This window comes from Parus major, chromosome 7, assembly GCF_001522545.3.
Source record: "Parus major isolate Abel chromosome 7, Parus_major1.1, whole genome shotgun sequence".
NCBI lineage: Eukaryota > Metazoa > Chordata > Aves > Passeriformes > Paridae > Parus > Parus major.
The window spans coordinates 33,595,452-33,612,369 of record NC_031776.1 but is presented as its reverse complement, the minus strand read 5'-3'; the positions used below and the strand labels follow the sequence as shown (position 1 = coordinate 33,612,369).

Here is a 16,918-nt window from a genome sequence, read left to right as displayed (position 1 = left end):
TTTTTTTTTTTTTTTGGCACACTCCAACTATTTTCTGTTAAACTAGTGCTGTCACAAGAAAACATATAAAAATGCTCTTTTGCAAACATACTGTTTGGTCTCCACTGAACTCTCCAGAGCCACGGATTTCTCTCACTGTCTTTATCAGGGGTGAATGTTGACAGATCACTGAACCTTACTGTCAGCGGTGACAGGCTTAAAGCTGTTTTGTGCAAGGTGAAGAAAAAACAAAAAAGGTTTCTCTGCCTTGCATCTAGAAGGTCCCTGATTTAACAACAAAGGCTTACATTCAGAGATGATTAGCTTAAAGGCATTTCAGAGAGTTTTGATTGTTGCAGCAGTTGGGTGTCTTGCTACTGGGTGAAATATGTATTCCCCTGAGAACAAAGGCGGCAGCAATCCTATTCTGCTGAGATGGCAACTTTAATAATTCCATGTATTTATCAGTCTTGTGTCAAGATCTTAAGGATTTTGCCCTTCAGGTGAAGTTGGAGGTAGATGGAATGGACACGGTGCTGAACAGTCCCACTAAGATATACATGGAAAATGTCCTGTAAGGCCCTGGGGGAGAGATAGAAAAGATTCCCAAGTATCCGACTACACATAACATAGATAAATGTCTTTGAGCTTTACAAAAGGAACTCTGAGCTTTCCACACTGGGTTTTAGCCTATGCATAAAGTGATGAGACCAGGTGCTTTTCCCCCATACAGAGAAGCATTAAAAAAAGTATTAATAATGTAAATTATCCAGCACAGTTTTCACACAGAAGCTAAGCCAGGGAAAGAAAAAAAAACCATAAAAAATGCAGCTTAAGCACTGAATGCATTGAAAATAATAACATGTCATATTCATTGTTGTGCCTTTAAAAAAAAAAAAGCTAAACTTGAAATATAAATAATGGGATTTGCTGACAAAAAAATATAATTGGAGAGAATATTGCAGTTGTAAGTATTATGGATAGGACTTGACTGAGCACAGATATTCCATGTAAACTCATACAGAAAATGAGCACCTCTGTACATCTGGACAAACATTTTCTGTCAGCTCACTCTACGTGCCCGTGGTCAGTGACACCAGGACAGATTTCACTGTCCCACAGGGATAATGACCAGCAGGGAGAAACTATTCATTTGGTGAGGATATATCTCTCTCTTCATGCACCATCAGAGAGACGTAGGGGACTTTCAGGAGGAAATTCCTCCTAATTAATGATAGTTCAGAGCCTTATGAAGTGTGAAAGACTGTCTAGAGGAATGTGTAACATAAGCATGATTCTGAAGGGGCAAGCAGAACAGCAATAAAGCAATAAAAAAGTAGGACTAATATGCAGGACAGAGGGACAGGTAGCTGGTGGAATTCTGAGATCAGATTTTAAAATATTTTCATATACTAAAGGTATCAGTGCAATTATAAAGTCACAATAGGCTTTTCACATTCAGTGTTTTGAAAATTTCATATTTTAGGGAAAATACACATTTTCCTTCAGATATTTACTCCATCAAAAATGGTGAATTATTAGCCATGTTTCATTAATCAAGTTCTCATGATGCTTCAGGAATTGCCATGGATTCAGGGTTATACATGACACTGCAGTGATTGGATCAAAATACTAGCAGGCAGTAAGAATTAATTGGAAAATTATTAGAAGTAATTTTCATCAGCGTTTATGAAATACACATTTCATATTATTAAGGGCTTATTTGAGAATTGGATGCCTATAAGAGAGAATAACTCAAGCCTCCTAAAACCACAACATGGCAAAATGGCAGAAATATCAGAAAGAAACTTTGCTAATGCTGAGAGCTTCTCACAGACTGATTTTCAAACATATCAATTCTCTCCTGACATGTTTGTCTTATGATGTGTCAAGTGGCAGAGCTGTGCCACTGGCCACGGCTGCCGAGCAAACACAAATGCGTCCCTCGACTTCTCCTGGCAGCAGCTGTGCCCGCAGGATCTCCGGATCCCGGCGCTCTCGGTGCTGCCAGGAGCACGGCTGAGCTGTGCCATGGGACACCATGGACAGCCTGGCAGGTCCTCAGTAGGCTCAGCACTCAGGAAGCCTCTGTGGACCAAACCTCTTCATCTCTGGGATCAGGACTAAAGAGATATTTCTGTTTCGGGTGAGGTTTCATGATGGTTAAACCAAGAATGAAGTGATAAAATACAGAGCAATCATTTGTAGGCCAAAGTATTCTTTTTCCCCTTTTCTTTTCTCCTTTCTCTTTCTTTCCTTTCCTTTCTCTTTTCCTTTCCCAGCAAAGGGTTTTAAAAAGCATTAAATTTTGGAAAGCATGGACGCCCCTTGCTTTCTAAAATTTAACTCCATATTTTCAAATTACTGAAAATAATGGCCATTTGCAGTGCAAAATATGCTGTCTACAGGCCTATTTCCCCTCTTAAAGTGGCTCATTATAGAAGTCAGAGTTCTGCACTGAGTCTCTGCAGGAATGACAGAAGGGTGAGATTACAGGAGCAGCTGCAGCCCAGCAGGAATTTTGATCCTCTGAGCACCTGCCCATCCCAGGGATGTACCAGGATACCAGTTGTGTCAATTCACAGTCCTCTTCTCCTTCTCCCTATTCCCAGTGCACTTTCACCAACAACTGGACTACAAATCTGCAACTTGTATTTGTTAATTCAGAGCTCCCTGAAGGTGATCTGAGATGTCAGGGACAGCAGTGCTCCAGCCAGCAACACATGGGCTGAGCAGAAGTTACCTTGAAACAGCAGAGGGGAATTAATTTCTGGGGTTGGAAAGACCTTAAACACTATTTCTCCAGACAACATCCAAGAAAGAGACCCCCAAACTATCCAGCAGCCTGGTTTCCAAAGCTGTTCCCCACCAGCTGAGGACCAACACAGGCTTGGACCTAACGAGAGGCATCTCAGCCTGCTCAGCCTTAACATTCCACAACCCATGTGTGCTTGTGGCACAGCAAAGCTGTACCTGGAGAGGGTGATCTGTGTTCAAACCTGAGCCAGGCTTTTCTCCCTCACTCCACCCTCCTGCAGTGGTGGCACAGATGGGGAGTCTCCTGTGGGACGGGAATCACTGGTGCTCTGCCATCCCGCAGCGCAACTGCTCTGCTTCTATCCAAAGACCAGCACTCTTGTTTTCCTAAAAGCCTTTTCAGATGATATGTGCACGTGGCATCTGTTTGCAATGTATATTTGCCATTAGTGTTTTTAAGTGGGAATGGTGGGGTCCGTATGGCACAGAACATAAGGATTGCCGTGGTAATTAGTCATTATTTGGACTAGCAGAATAACCGCGATCAAAGACTCTTAACTCACATCCTAACGCACCCCACACGCGTTTTCTTTGTTTCTGCCCTTTATCTAAAGTATTTTTTGCTCTGAAAACACTGTTGATATTTTTCATTTGCCTGACACATTAATCTATGCAGGAAAAGAAAGTATAACATTTTTAGGAAAGTTTTGCTTTCCACGTTTTTTGAAGATTACACATTTTGCATTACAAAACAACATCTAAACTTCTCTAAATCACCATGAGTTAAAGGAAAGCTACAAAAATAATTAAAAATAACACCTCCATAATAAAGCATCTCTAGAAAAAAACAAAACCAGATGATTTACCTGTGGCTTCTGTTCTCCGAGACCTTTTTACTCTGCATATATTCACAGCCTGGGTTTAGTTTCTGAAAGCCAGATTTTTAATTCACAAGATTTAAAATTCTCGGTTCTCACAGCAGGTGTGCCAGGTGTGCCCACCATCACATGGATTTTGTGCCACTTGGGAAAGAGCACTGAGAGCTCAAGCTCAGGAATTCTGTGCAGAGGAGGGCTGTGATGTGGGCAAATACACTTCAAGGAGGAATGGCCATAGAAATTTCTCTTTATCCTCTGACCACCTGAGCATTTCTAGGAGTGTTCCCCAGTTCCTGTGAAGCTGAGGAAGGGCAATTCCATTGCACATGGCAAATATGGAGAGGAAGATCCAAGTGAGAGCATCTCCACACCACAACAGCCTGCAAATGGAGATGGAAGAGCCTGACTGAACCAGTCAGCTCCTTAACACAACTCACAAGCTCAGGGAAGGAGAATACCAAAGCTGTCTCTCAAGCCAGAAGGATGGACATCTTAGTCTTACCCCAACAAAAGGCAAGGCTCAGCACCACTACTCACAGCAAGTGACCTGGACAAGGAGAGGGGATAAGTACACAAAGTGGAACAGACACCACAGCAAGCACTCTGGTCTTCTCAGCTATGGCAAGAGCTTTTTTTTGTCCTCTTAGAGGAAATAAACCAGGAAAAATATGCTGAGCTTCCCACTAGATGTACATGTTGGGAAAGGAGTGGGTCTCAGCGCTCCCCCTCACCCTCCTGCACTGTGTGGGTGACGGTGCCAGCGCCACCACCAGAGCCAGTGATGGCCATGGCAGGATCTTAGAGAAGCACAAGGACTTTCCTTTGAGGCTTTGAAGTCTGGAGATGAGCAAAACAGTGTTTGATGTTGAGTAATTATGTTAAGTGGGCAGGTGGGAGCCAGATGCTAAAGAACAGCTTCAGATGCGAAGGCACTGGTGCCCCAGTGCTTTGTCTGGACCCCTATGTGGACATCAAATATATTTAAACATTAAAAAAAATCCTAAAGAACTGATGCTGAAGGCATGCTAGTGAGAAGCAGAGTATGTTATACTGGTTGCCATATTGGCTTGTCTGAAGCATTTGGATAAAATTTGTACATTTGTATATTTTATGTTGGATTATCATTTCTTACTGTTTCCACATGTTCTTTCGTAGGGAAAATAATGCATGATCAAATGGTAAGGCCTATTTTTAAACTGCCTTTATGCAATTGAACTGAAAATATTAGTTTATCTTGTGCTATTCTGTCAAGCAGTATTATACTGATTAAGTTTTTAAAATATTATTGCTGCAGATGGTGTATACATAACCTGCATTTATACTCCATTTCATGTGCCTGCATTTTGAATCTTGACAAACTTTGAATTTTTGACCACAGCCTCATGAAGGATCAGAATGTCATAACCCCTTTAGTCAATATTTTGAAAGGCTAATTTGAGTGAGTAATTGCATTACAGTTCAGAAGAATATTAAAATAACTAGTTTATGTGAATACATCCATCCTAATGGAAATATACATTCCAGAAGAGTTGGAAGAATTAGCTTAATATCGTTGCTGCATAAAATTCAATGACTTGAGCTTTCAGGCAGGGCTGCACAGGCAGACTGAAAACATTTTGGCTCGCTTGGGTTTGCATCCACTGTATCTGCTTCCAATCTCAAATTCCAATAAACGAACAACAAAGAAATCAAAAGGAAACTGTGTGGCTCGCCAGCTTGAACCTTGCTTGCAGAGAAACCAGACAAAACCACACAGTGTGAGGAAACAAACATAAAAACACAGTGTAATATGTTTTCTATTGTTTCTGCCAAAAAAACATCAATTGGTCCAGATCCACACAAAATCTGCCTTCTTCTGCTTAAATGTACCCCACGCTCACTGAAGGGCTGGTGAGATTTCGTGCACTTTAAAGTCAGCAAGGCCAAGTTGTGGTGCAACCTTCATTTTGTTTCATTTAAAAAAAAAAAAATACCACACACAGCCATCTCAGAAAGAGAGACAAATTCCTAGACAATTAAAACAACCCTTTGTGCTCATGTTCAGCTTCCTTTTGCTCTTTACAGTGTCTGCTACCCCCATGCATAGTTGGGAAATTAGAAGGTCCTATCCAAACAATTGCTTGAGCAGCATAAATAGTACAACAGCAAAAGAATACATGGAAGAGTGAAATCCCAAAGGTTTACAATTTAAGATGGGTTCTAAGCTGGAAGCACCCATGATGCAGGAACAAACCAAATGTTTTTGTTGTCTTCACAATGAGTTAAGAGATGTTGAGTAACATGAAGATACCACCTGGCAAAAAACTGGTTTTTCTTAACCTTCTCATGTTTACTTATTTTTAACCTAAAAGTCTCAGCCTTTCACAGACACTAAAGAAAAGAGGAATTCTTTGTAACCATCACTGCCCTGCTCAAAGTTAAATGTTGCTACAGACAGGAACAGAAGGACTTTTTGCTGCAGGACAGTGATCCTGCACTGCACATCTGGAGCACATCGCCTGCGCCCCGACTGGCAACAAGGACTGCACGCATCAGATGCGGCTGGTCAGAAAATGTGTTAGCACAAAGAAATTATGGGAAGTGTACAACATGGTCAGATGTAAGGAAAAGCACCATTTGTAGATTTGTTAGTCAATTAGGCTTTATTTCAAGTGATTCCCCCAAGGCTTCTTGAGGTAGGAGCATTTGTTTTCCTTCATTTCACCTAAGCCCTCTATGATTCAGTGGCTCCAGAGTTCTGCAAAGTCTCAATATTTTGATTCTCAGAACTGTCCCTTAGAGCATCACCGATGCCTTGACCTCTCTTCTGAGCCTTACTAAATAAGCACATAACATCCAACACAGATACAGCCAAAAAAAAGGGGAAAAAAAACCCACAAAACCCTCCACAAAACTATCAAACATTGTTCTGTAAATGTTCTCAACCTGCCATTTAGATTTTTATGAAATGAAATATATAGTGTCACTATTTTGGTTAACAAATAGGCCCTAGTGAAGACAGGTGGCTTACCACATCTGAGTTGCACCTTTAGGAGGGAAGTTACCCTTTTCCTGCTCTAAGCTTGACTTCTGGAGTTTTCTATACTTGGAAAAAATCCCTCACTCTTAGCAAACAAATCTTGATATACATAAATAAAAAGCATTTGGAAAAAAGAAGCCCAAATAATTTCAAGTCCATAGTGCTTACCTACCACTAATGCTTTGTTCTCCAATCAGAGGGTACATTAAATGGAAAAATTCCACACTGTAACTAGCAGAACAGATCATAGGAAGAAATTGATTGGCATCACCTAATTAAACTGAGATAAAATAGGATATAAATTCATAGAAATCTAAGTCAATTTCCTAAGTGAAAAGACTGACAAAAAAAAGTAGAATAGTTTACTTGTAATGAATAATCTGAGTAACTATGCAATTTCAGTAAAAATACTGGAGATATTTCAAAGTTACATATTTACTAGAAAGATCTTCAAAAATCTTTTTAAAAAGTAAAATGTCTGCTGAACTTTTCTGACATTTACAAAAGTAATTAATTAATATGATTAAGCAAATTAGACTGAGGCAAAGTCTGACTGATTGTAAAGCATGCTGCAAGAGCCACCTGTTTGCTAAAAAGATTAGATACCATGGTGCTGGCAGCTAGAAAAAAAACAGAGAATTATGAAAGTTAGCATCTATATATACTGATCTTTGAGATCTGTCTTTTCTGACATGCTTCAGCAGATTATCTCAGCTTTACCTGTGAGAAACATTGTCTATAAGACATTTTTGTTTGGAAAAAAGTGCTGTCAATTAAGCAAAAATAAAGACACTGCTAAATAGGTCAGTAAGGGTGTTTGGGGATTTGGTTCCTAATTGGGTATCCAGCTATCCAGTTCCCAAAGTCCAGAAAATCCTAACACTAACCATTTTCTCCATAGATTTGCTCTTCTTCACCTTGAGGGCAGCAGGGAATGTTCCTGCTGCACAGACACAATATCTCAGCCTAGCAGTTTAGAATTTAACTTCTGTAGGAATAATTGCCATGAGGCGCTATAAAACAAGCAGTTGTAGAATACTGATCCCTGGTGATCATTTACAACTTGAAGCAAAGCTTGGAAACAGGTCAGAGAGGTACTTTTTTGCTATTTTATAAGGTTTAATTATTCCTATTATCGTTAGGCCCCAGTCATACATCTTATGGTGTGTATAGAACAAACCCATCACCTCTATCAGTAGGATCCTGCAGTGAAAGCCTAAGTGGGGAGACATCACACCCAGCTTTAAAAGACACAGATTTTTTTAACTTGTCTCTTTGGTTAAGTGTCAGAAGACTTGAGAGAACCTGGTTGGTATCAAGTCAGGAAGGGGATGAGGGCTGGGAGCAGGAGTGTAGACTTTTGTGTTTATAGTGCAGGCACAACAGCTCTGGGCATTGTCCTGTACCAGCACAGCATATCAGAGACACTGAAGCCTGGAGAGGAGGCAGGAGATGGAAAAGAATAACTTTCCAAAAGGCAATGGAGCAGATAAAGGTGTGGAGAGGAGCAGAACCACAGCAGCCTTGAACAACCAGATTTTGAGGATGTCCTCTGGTGAGGACAGCCTAGTTACAAGGAAAGCACAGAAGGGCCATCAGTTCCATGCAGTTGTATCAATCCCACTAATTTTTCCATAGAAATGATGCCTTAGTGCTCACCCTGTACCCTGGAGGCTTAGCTGAGGTCAACACAGAGCCCTGTGTGTTGGATTACCATCACTGAAATAACACATTGGGCAATAACCAATTTTGCAAATCACAGTCCTGCTAAGGGAAAATGCTAACAAATGGACATGTCTGTGAGAAGGAAAATGCTGGATATAGAAATTAGAAGAGCTGATTGCTAGGTATGCTCAATTAGGAGTGTATATATGGACTTTTCTAGGAATAGCTTCAGGCACGCTCAGCCCTGCTGCTTGTACTATATTTCTGCTATACAGATTAGCTAAACACAATGTTAGAGATGCAAAAAAACCTGTGATTTGAAAGTTCTGACATAAACAGTCCCTGAAAAAGAAGCAAACAGAGCACACATTGTCTATGCCATTTGTGAGCCAGTGGATCTAATGGTTCACTTACTTTACAACCTGCTTTGGAATAATTTGGCACATCTCTAATTTTAACAAGCTTCAGTGGGATTAGATAAAATGCAGACTTTGTTTACATCAATTAACACTCAAAGAAGTACAAAAGAACTTGTTAACTGCATTTATGAACAAAAAGTAGCAGAGTGAGAGTTTGTCCAAACGAAGTTACTGTTCGACTTGCTCAGATTGGCACAGTTGTCTCTGAAAGCCTAAAACCAAAAGCCCGAGAACGGAGCTGCATTTTCAAAGAGGCAGATGTGTATTTTTAATTACAAGGGCAGATCTAATCAACATTTGTGATAACTGCATTTCCAGGTTTGCCTACATCAGACTCACAGAGATGCCTGCTTCCCCCCACATGCCAAGTACACATTCACTGAGTCAAGTGGAAAACCAAAACCATCGCAGGCAAGCTGACAAATACATTGGCCATTGCTACATTATTAGTCCTGTTTCCAATTATTTTGCCCCATTGCTGTATTATTATTCCTATTTCCAATTACTTTGCCTTGACTGATTATAAGCACATCCTTCTCTACATGCTACAAGGGCTGGAAAGAAAACGTGGATGACTTCAAACTCAGCCCTAGCAAATGGACACATCATATATGCCTAATAAAAGGTTTTCAAATAGCAATTATCTTAATAAAGACACAGAGGAAAAGTCAGTAGGAGTTTATAAAGTGAGGGGAGGAAAAGAATGGACTATGGAATGTACTACACCATGCAAGTACTATATAGTATATATTAGCTGAATTCTGATAAGATTCATTTCTTTTCCATCATAAATATTTTTCCCCTTGCATCACATCATTTCCATAGATCTGTGTGCTCAAACCTCTAGATAACACAAGAGACACCTCCAGAAGCTGTTTTTGTGACTCTCTCAGGATCAGCCACTTCTAAGGAAGTTTCCTGTTCCCTCCTCAGGTGCCACAGGCTGCCATCTTTTCCGTCTTTCCCACATTAACAGCTCAGGGATTCGTAAAACAATGTTGTCACTAGATCACAATGGTTTCAGTTACATTTTCTGTGTGCTCAAGAGGCCTGGGCACTATATAAATGCATTTTTGTTACTCCAGCAGCCTGCCATTGTACCTAGAACTGATCAGCAGAGCTGAGCTGCTCACAGGCACTGTCAGCAGTGAGAGCACTGGCTGGCCAGTGCCGTGTCCCCAGCCCTGAAATACCAACTTCTCCCTCCTGACAGGACAAAATTAACTCTTACAACCTAATAACCAGTCTTCTGCTGCACTTACAATGGCAAAAGGTGTCTGGAACAGCCTGGAGTGCTGGAGCATTGCAGATCAGAGCTCTGCTGAACTGCAACAACAAATAGAATCAATTCCTTCCAGAGGCTCTGCATTCCTAGACCTGGCATGGCACACAGCAGAGCGTGACTTGACAAAGCTCAGACGAGCAAGGGAAAGCAAGGAAAGGGTCTTTGGTTAATGGACCCACACTTGCTGTACCAAAAACTTCATTCCTTAAGGTAGGGATACTAATGAAAAAAAAATAATTGTTCTTTTCATGGGAATAGAACAAGGAGAATACAAGAGCAAGAGGAATTATATACCATCAAATGTAATTTATACACAGCTGATGTTTTTTTTTTCCTCTCTAATTTTTTTTTTTAAGAGTGAAGGAGTGAAAACTTAGGAAAGTAACAAGTAAGAAAATGTTCCTCTAGGGTGAAAAGAAAAAATCCAAATTATGATTAGTAAATTCAAAACATCCTCAAACTTTTAAGCATAATTATGGCATTTCCAACAATGAGCAACAAGGGTGTTGGGACCTGAAGTCTCTTTTCTACTACCACCCTACTACTGGGACTTGCTGAAAACATGACAGCCCAAGCAAACAGCCATGCACACGTGTAATAGTCAATAAATTTTGTTCATAGAAACAGCCCATATGTATTAACATCGATATTTAATGCATAGATATCCAGCCATGTCAGAGAAACCCAGTTCCAAAATCCCCTCTAAAGAAAACCAGCTCTAAATGCAGAATATTATAGCACATGCAGATTAATTCCTGATAGGTATCCAAACCCTGGACAATCTAATAGCAGCTTAGCATTGATTGCATGCTGCACAACAATTTAGGTTTTGTTTTCCATTAGTAAACACCTCAAATTACATGAAAGGGAGAAAAAGTTCCCTAGATACAAGCATTAAATATTTATCAGCCTTATGTCTGCTCTGTCACCACGCCTCTAAGAAAGTCCATTAATTAAATACTTTAGAAACGATTAAAACACTTCCTCAGAACTTATTGGCACCTGTTAATTCACTGACCCTACGAGGCTATGGCAGTAAATGTCTCGTTTGATTGCTTCTCTCACCAATAAATCAGCAGCTTAAAGACAAAGGAGACATGATGCAACTCCATGTACACAACATTGCCTTAAAACACAAAAGCCAGTATCTAGAGGCAGAGAAACAGAACATTTATGTAGACAGGGCAGCACAAATAATCTATTTAACCTAATCTTTTAATTACAGGAAACATCTCGTAGCAAGACATACAAGAGCAATGAAATGACCCAGAGCTAGAAATCAAGATGATATATTTGTGCATGTGAAAGTAACACCAGCAGAATTCATAAAAGAAAACCTCCTTGGGCATTATTATCTTTCCATCAGGATACACTGTCATCACATTGAGAGCAGGAGAAAAAAAAAAGGCTTAAAATATGTTATTAAAATACAAATAAAGGGAAAGGGAAAAGAAAACAAGAGCAGAGAAAGGTAAAATCAGAAGCGGGAGGAATGCAGGTGAAAATAAATCTCTGTTTGAATTATAAAAAAAGAACATTATAGGATTGGGGAGAGAAAATAAATAAGGGACAGACCCTTGGCATAGCACAGCACCTACTCCACTGCAGAAGCTGCAGCGATTTTGGTGTCGTTATTTACTCAGTAACAAACTATTCAGCAGAGAGGGGGGTTCAAATCTGGCCCTGCTTGGGCAGTATGCAAATCTTCTCCCACTCCTCTGCAAGCTTTTAAGGATAGCTGGCAGAGAGTCCCCTGAAGAGTCCTGGCAATGCCACAGTCTGCGGTGGGAAACGAGCATCTTGCAAAGAACCCCTGAGATCCTCCTACCCCCTCAAATCTGCGCGAGAGGAGAAGTGTTGCCTGAGAGGGGGAGCGAGACGGAGCGTGTGTGCAGGAGAGGGAGAGAAAATAGTGCTGGTAATTATAAAAGAGTCCTGAAATGCCAGGAGATGGAGAGAATAATTGATCCTAAACAAAAATAATGACAATAAATCGTGCGCTCCTCGCAGCACGTAATGTTTCCTCCTTTCCCCAGTTTGTGGTGTTTTGACCCTTTGTTCGGATCCTTTACCTTGCTGCATCCAAGTTATTATGGAATATTTGAAAAAATTGGCTTCCCTTCCTTTGATCTCTACTATTGGATTACAGTCTTCCTACTCCCTGCACACAGTTCTTCACTCCCACATTCATTTTCCCCATTTCTTTGTTTACACTCAATTTTACCATATTTCTTCACACTTTTCTACATGGGTAAAGCCTATGCTATGTTCCAACACACATTACTCTCTCTCTTTCCTTACTTTGCACTTTTTAACTGATCGTGTAGAATATTTGTTTCCAGAATGACAACAAAAAAATCCAAACAAAACAAAACACAAAAAAAAAATCAAAAAGGAGGAAAAAAAAAGAAAAATGTATGCAATGGCGAAAACATGTTCCTTTTCACTCCAACTGCAGCCCTAGCTGAATTGTGCTGCCATTGTTTTCCAACAGAACTTGCATTTCCAAACTTGGGAATTCCCATCAGTCTGTCTGACAGAATTTTCCTGTTTTTTCTCAGAAGGTGTGCATTTTTCAAATGCCAGTAACATACCACTGCAGAATTTCCCAGGAGTAACAGCTTGGTTTGAGGGACTCTTATTCAAAAGCCTTACTTCCAAAAAAGTCATTTGAAACAGAAGAATCAAAACTGATTATTTACATTGTATAAATCAAAACAAAACTGCAACCAATGCATTTCAAAATATTGCTATAATTATTTTCTACACACTGATAAATTGCTGGACATAATTTCCTGAGCTCTGGTTGGCAATTCCTTGATCACTAAACACAATGTTTATTTAATTTTAGATTGTGAATATAATTATTAAAAGTGTGATTCCAAATCATTAAAAAAAAAAATTAAAAAAAAAAAAAAAAGAAAAAAAGAATATACAGAATATAGAGGGAAAAATCCCCAAACAACAAACTAAACACAAGGGGAGCATACTTCAGGTGTTTTAAAGCTCTGTCTGTGAACAGGTGTAAGCTTCATGGAAGGGTCTGTTCCCAGGGTGGAACTGATTGACTCAGCCCCAGGGAAGGAGGAGCTCTGGACCATCAGGGACAGAGCATCCCAAGGCAGGTGACAAAGCTGGGAGTCACAGCAGTGCTAGTCTGGGGGTAGGAAAATGCAGAGCTCAGGAAATCTCTCTCAACAGTCCTGACTCCTTTCCCTGAAATATATTGAAATGGCAAAGATGTAAAAATGTATTCACCCCACTTTTCTCAGCATGGGTAGAAGACAATATGTGTCATACCCCAAAAAAATAGGGATTTTTTCCTGAATAAAGTGTATTTTTTCTTTATAATCTTTTCACCATGAGCCACCTTTCTCCCACAGTAAAAGTCAGGGGGTAGTAAAAGCTGCAGAGGTACAAGAGGATATTCCAGGTATGGAGAAAGACAGTTCTTATCTCAGACTCCCACATTCACCCCTGAAATTCTCCTTTTGTGGCCTCTCAAAAAGGGCTTGGGTTGTGCCAGCCAAGGACCACCTGGCACAGACCCAGCCCTATCAGCTCATAAAGGTGAAAGAAGGCAAGAAGCATTATCATGGTACTGTTTCCACCTGCACAGATGTAAATCAGGAGAGTTTGGGTGAAATTAGTGTATTAACATCTATAGAGGAATTCTTGTGACCCTCAGTCAAAAGCCAGCATGCACAGTCTGTAACAGGCAGCCCTAAAAGGGAGATATGGATGGACTGGGAATTGACTTTGCTACCATAACTAAAATGAGAAGCAAAACACCCAGTCAATCCACTGTATATTGATTTAAGTATTTCAGGATGAGGTACTGAAATAAATAGATATTTGTCCTTTCAATCTCTTGCTCTGTGGCCCCTGCATTGTTTTCTCCTTTTAACTTTACCACACATTATCAATTTTTCCGAATTAATTCAAGGCATTTCTGGCAGCACATGATTAAAAAATTATCCATTTTTAATTGTTTTTCAGTGCAAGTAATGGTTGAAACTCAAGTCTGCTTAGTCTGCTTGAGAGCTGGGTATGAGTGGTAACAGGTTATTTCAACAGTTCAGGGCAAAAATGGGATCATTCTCTTAACTCTGCAGTATCAGTGCAATTCATCTCAGTCCATAACAGATGACATGTTCAATAGAATATGTAAAGTATGCCTCCACCTAGTGATGACTATGTACAAATAATAGAAAATAATAATAATTATTCTATTACTTAAGAGAATCACAGTAATTGGCTCCCATTTTCCCAAATTAAAATGTGCTCTCATGCAAATATTCACATATACAAATGCACACTTTGCCTCCAGAAAAAATAGTTTAGAGCTCAATCTGTGACAATTTACCTGTAAACTCTGACTTGAGGGAGGCTAAACACATTCTAGGTTTTTAGTATATTAAAATTTCAAATAATATTGTATTTGTAGCAATCGTGACTATTATGAGGGCAAAAAGAATAAATGGGGGGGGTGACTGAAGTGCTGTGGATTTTCAGTGTTAAAGTTGTCTGGTAATTTATGTTTGATAGACTATTTCTACATGAAATGGTAAACAAACCACATCCCCTCCTTACAAATTTTTTTGCCAAAGAAAATGTTTGCAAAAAAAAAAAACTTCTTGGATCACTGTGTTTTACAGATGCAATTGCAGACAGAGTGGCTGAGATTCCTAGGGATTTATTTACCCCAAATCAGAGCAGAGGTTATGAAAGGAAAATAAATTTAAAAAAAAAAAAATTGAAAAAAAAAAAGAGAAAACCAACAGAAAACCTCCTAACACTAAAAAACCCCAGAACTCAAGAAATCCAGTCCTTTAACTGGATCTCAAACTTTTAACAGCTCCCATAATCCATATAAAAATAGTCTCTGACTGGGATCAATTGGAGGCGCATCCTCAAAATCAATAAACTTGAGAAGGAGGTTTGAAAAGTGAGGGTCCCAGGTGGAAAACGTTCTTGTGGCTTTTCCTTTCATCTGGGAACTACCTTAAATGGCTTCTGAGGCCCACTGCTCCTGCATTACCATTTCAAAAAAGTCTCCCCATCCCATTAGTGGTCCATGAATCACAGTTTAGGAATTCCTGCTCAGCTGAAAACCAGAGGTGTAGTATCTAAAAGAGAGGGCAGGTCACTGCCTGCAGTTCTCCCCTTGCATTTAAATTGCTTCCCATTGTCCATGTAACACCTTCCAGCATCCAAAAAATATCCTGTCTGCAAAGAAATCACTCCTACACAAAAAAATGTGAGTCCCAAACCTCTCCCCTGGCATCCCTCTGCACACAAATTCAGAGAGAGGACAGCCAAGGCTCCCCATGCCCAGCCAATTCCAAATATCTGCCTCAGTCATTAAAGAGAAACACAAAAAAATGGAGTCAAGTGACTTCGCCAAGATTTTAAAAAATGTAGTGGCTGAATACAGAAATACCAGCACCAAACATGTAAACAAGTCAGATTTGATTATCTCTGAGTGAGTTCATTTAGGATTCGTTTTTCTCTTCTCTTTTTTTTTTTTTTTTCCCCCAAGAGTTTGATAAATTAAGGGAATGTTTGGGCTCCTATCAAGATCCTTTTTTTTTTGTTGTTCATATTAACTTACATTAAGTTAAAAAATATGCAAAATCATAATGCTCTTAAATTAATTTAACTGTTTTCAGTTAGGAGAAGCATTAAACCTTAAAATAATAAATAATCAGGAAATCCAGTCTTCTCTTGCATTTCTTACATTTTTCCTTCAGCTGTTGATTGCCAGAACTAAGAAAATACCATTTTCCCCAGATCATGGGTGTATAATACACAGCACCAAGGGCACCTCACATCAGAGGTGCTTTATCAAATTCACCCTACTGACTATCTGTAGCCAAAATTTTTATTTCATGCTTTATCTTGAACCAGCTAGTCTTTGTGAAGCTATTTACCTTTTCCCTATCAGCTGATCAGAAGATAATCACCATTTTAAAGCATAAATTTACTACCTAAGGAATAATTTAGAGAACATGGGGATATTATTTAAAAAAAAAAAAATAAATTAGTTGATTCAGAAACCAGCTAAATAAATGTAAATTACAGACTGGTTGGGGTTGGAAGGGAAAGGTCACCTGTTCCAACCTCCCTGCCCCAGGCAGGGACACCCTCCTTTAGACCAGTTAATAGTCTGAATTACTCAACCAGGCACTGATTTTGGCTGAAAGATGTTTTAACAATGCTCATTGTCAGCAGTGGGTGCAGAATGCCCTGCAGGATGAGTCCATGGGGAAAGAGAGAGCCCTGGTGGCACTGGGCACAGACTGGGCAGGCCTGGCTGCCTTCCCTGCACACCTCCACTGTCCTCATAGCCCTGCCTGCATCCCTGCCCTCATCCACTGCCATCATCCCTGCCTGCATCCCTGCCCTCATCCACTGCCATCATCCCTGCCTGCATCCCTGCCTGCATCCCTGCCCTCACATCCACTGCCATCATCCCTGCCTGCATCCCTGCCCTCATCCACTGCCATCATCCCTGCCTGCATCCCTGCCCTCATCCACTGCCATCATCCCTGTTCTAATCCATTCCCTTTATTGCTGCATCCACTGCCTTCATTCATACTCTCATCCCTTCTTTTCATCCCTACCTGCATCCCTGCCCTCATCCCTGCCCTTCATCCCTGTCCTCGTCCCTGATCCCTGTCCTCATCCCTGCTCTCATCCTCTTCCCTTCCTGCATCCCTATCCTCATCCCAGCTCTCATCCCTTCCCTTCATCCCTGTCCTCATCCATTCCCTTCATCCCTTCCCTTCATCCCTGTCCTCATCCCTTCCTGCATCCCAATCCTCCATCCATTCACTTCATCCCTTCCCACATCCATTCCCTCCATCCCTGTATCCCTGTCCTCATCCCTGCTCTCATCCCTTCCCTGCATCCC

The 16,918-nt window shown here is 40.3% G+C and overlaps 1 protein-coding gene across 3 annotated transcripts in view; it reads right to left on the bottom strand.

Annotated features, from left to right (window-relative positions):
• Positions 1–16,918, bottom strand: part of ARHGAP15 (Rho GTPase activating protein 15) — a 322,532-nt gene that overhangs the window by 239,704 nt on the left and 65,910 nt on the right. The window lies entirely within an intron of this gene.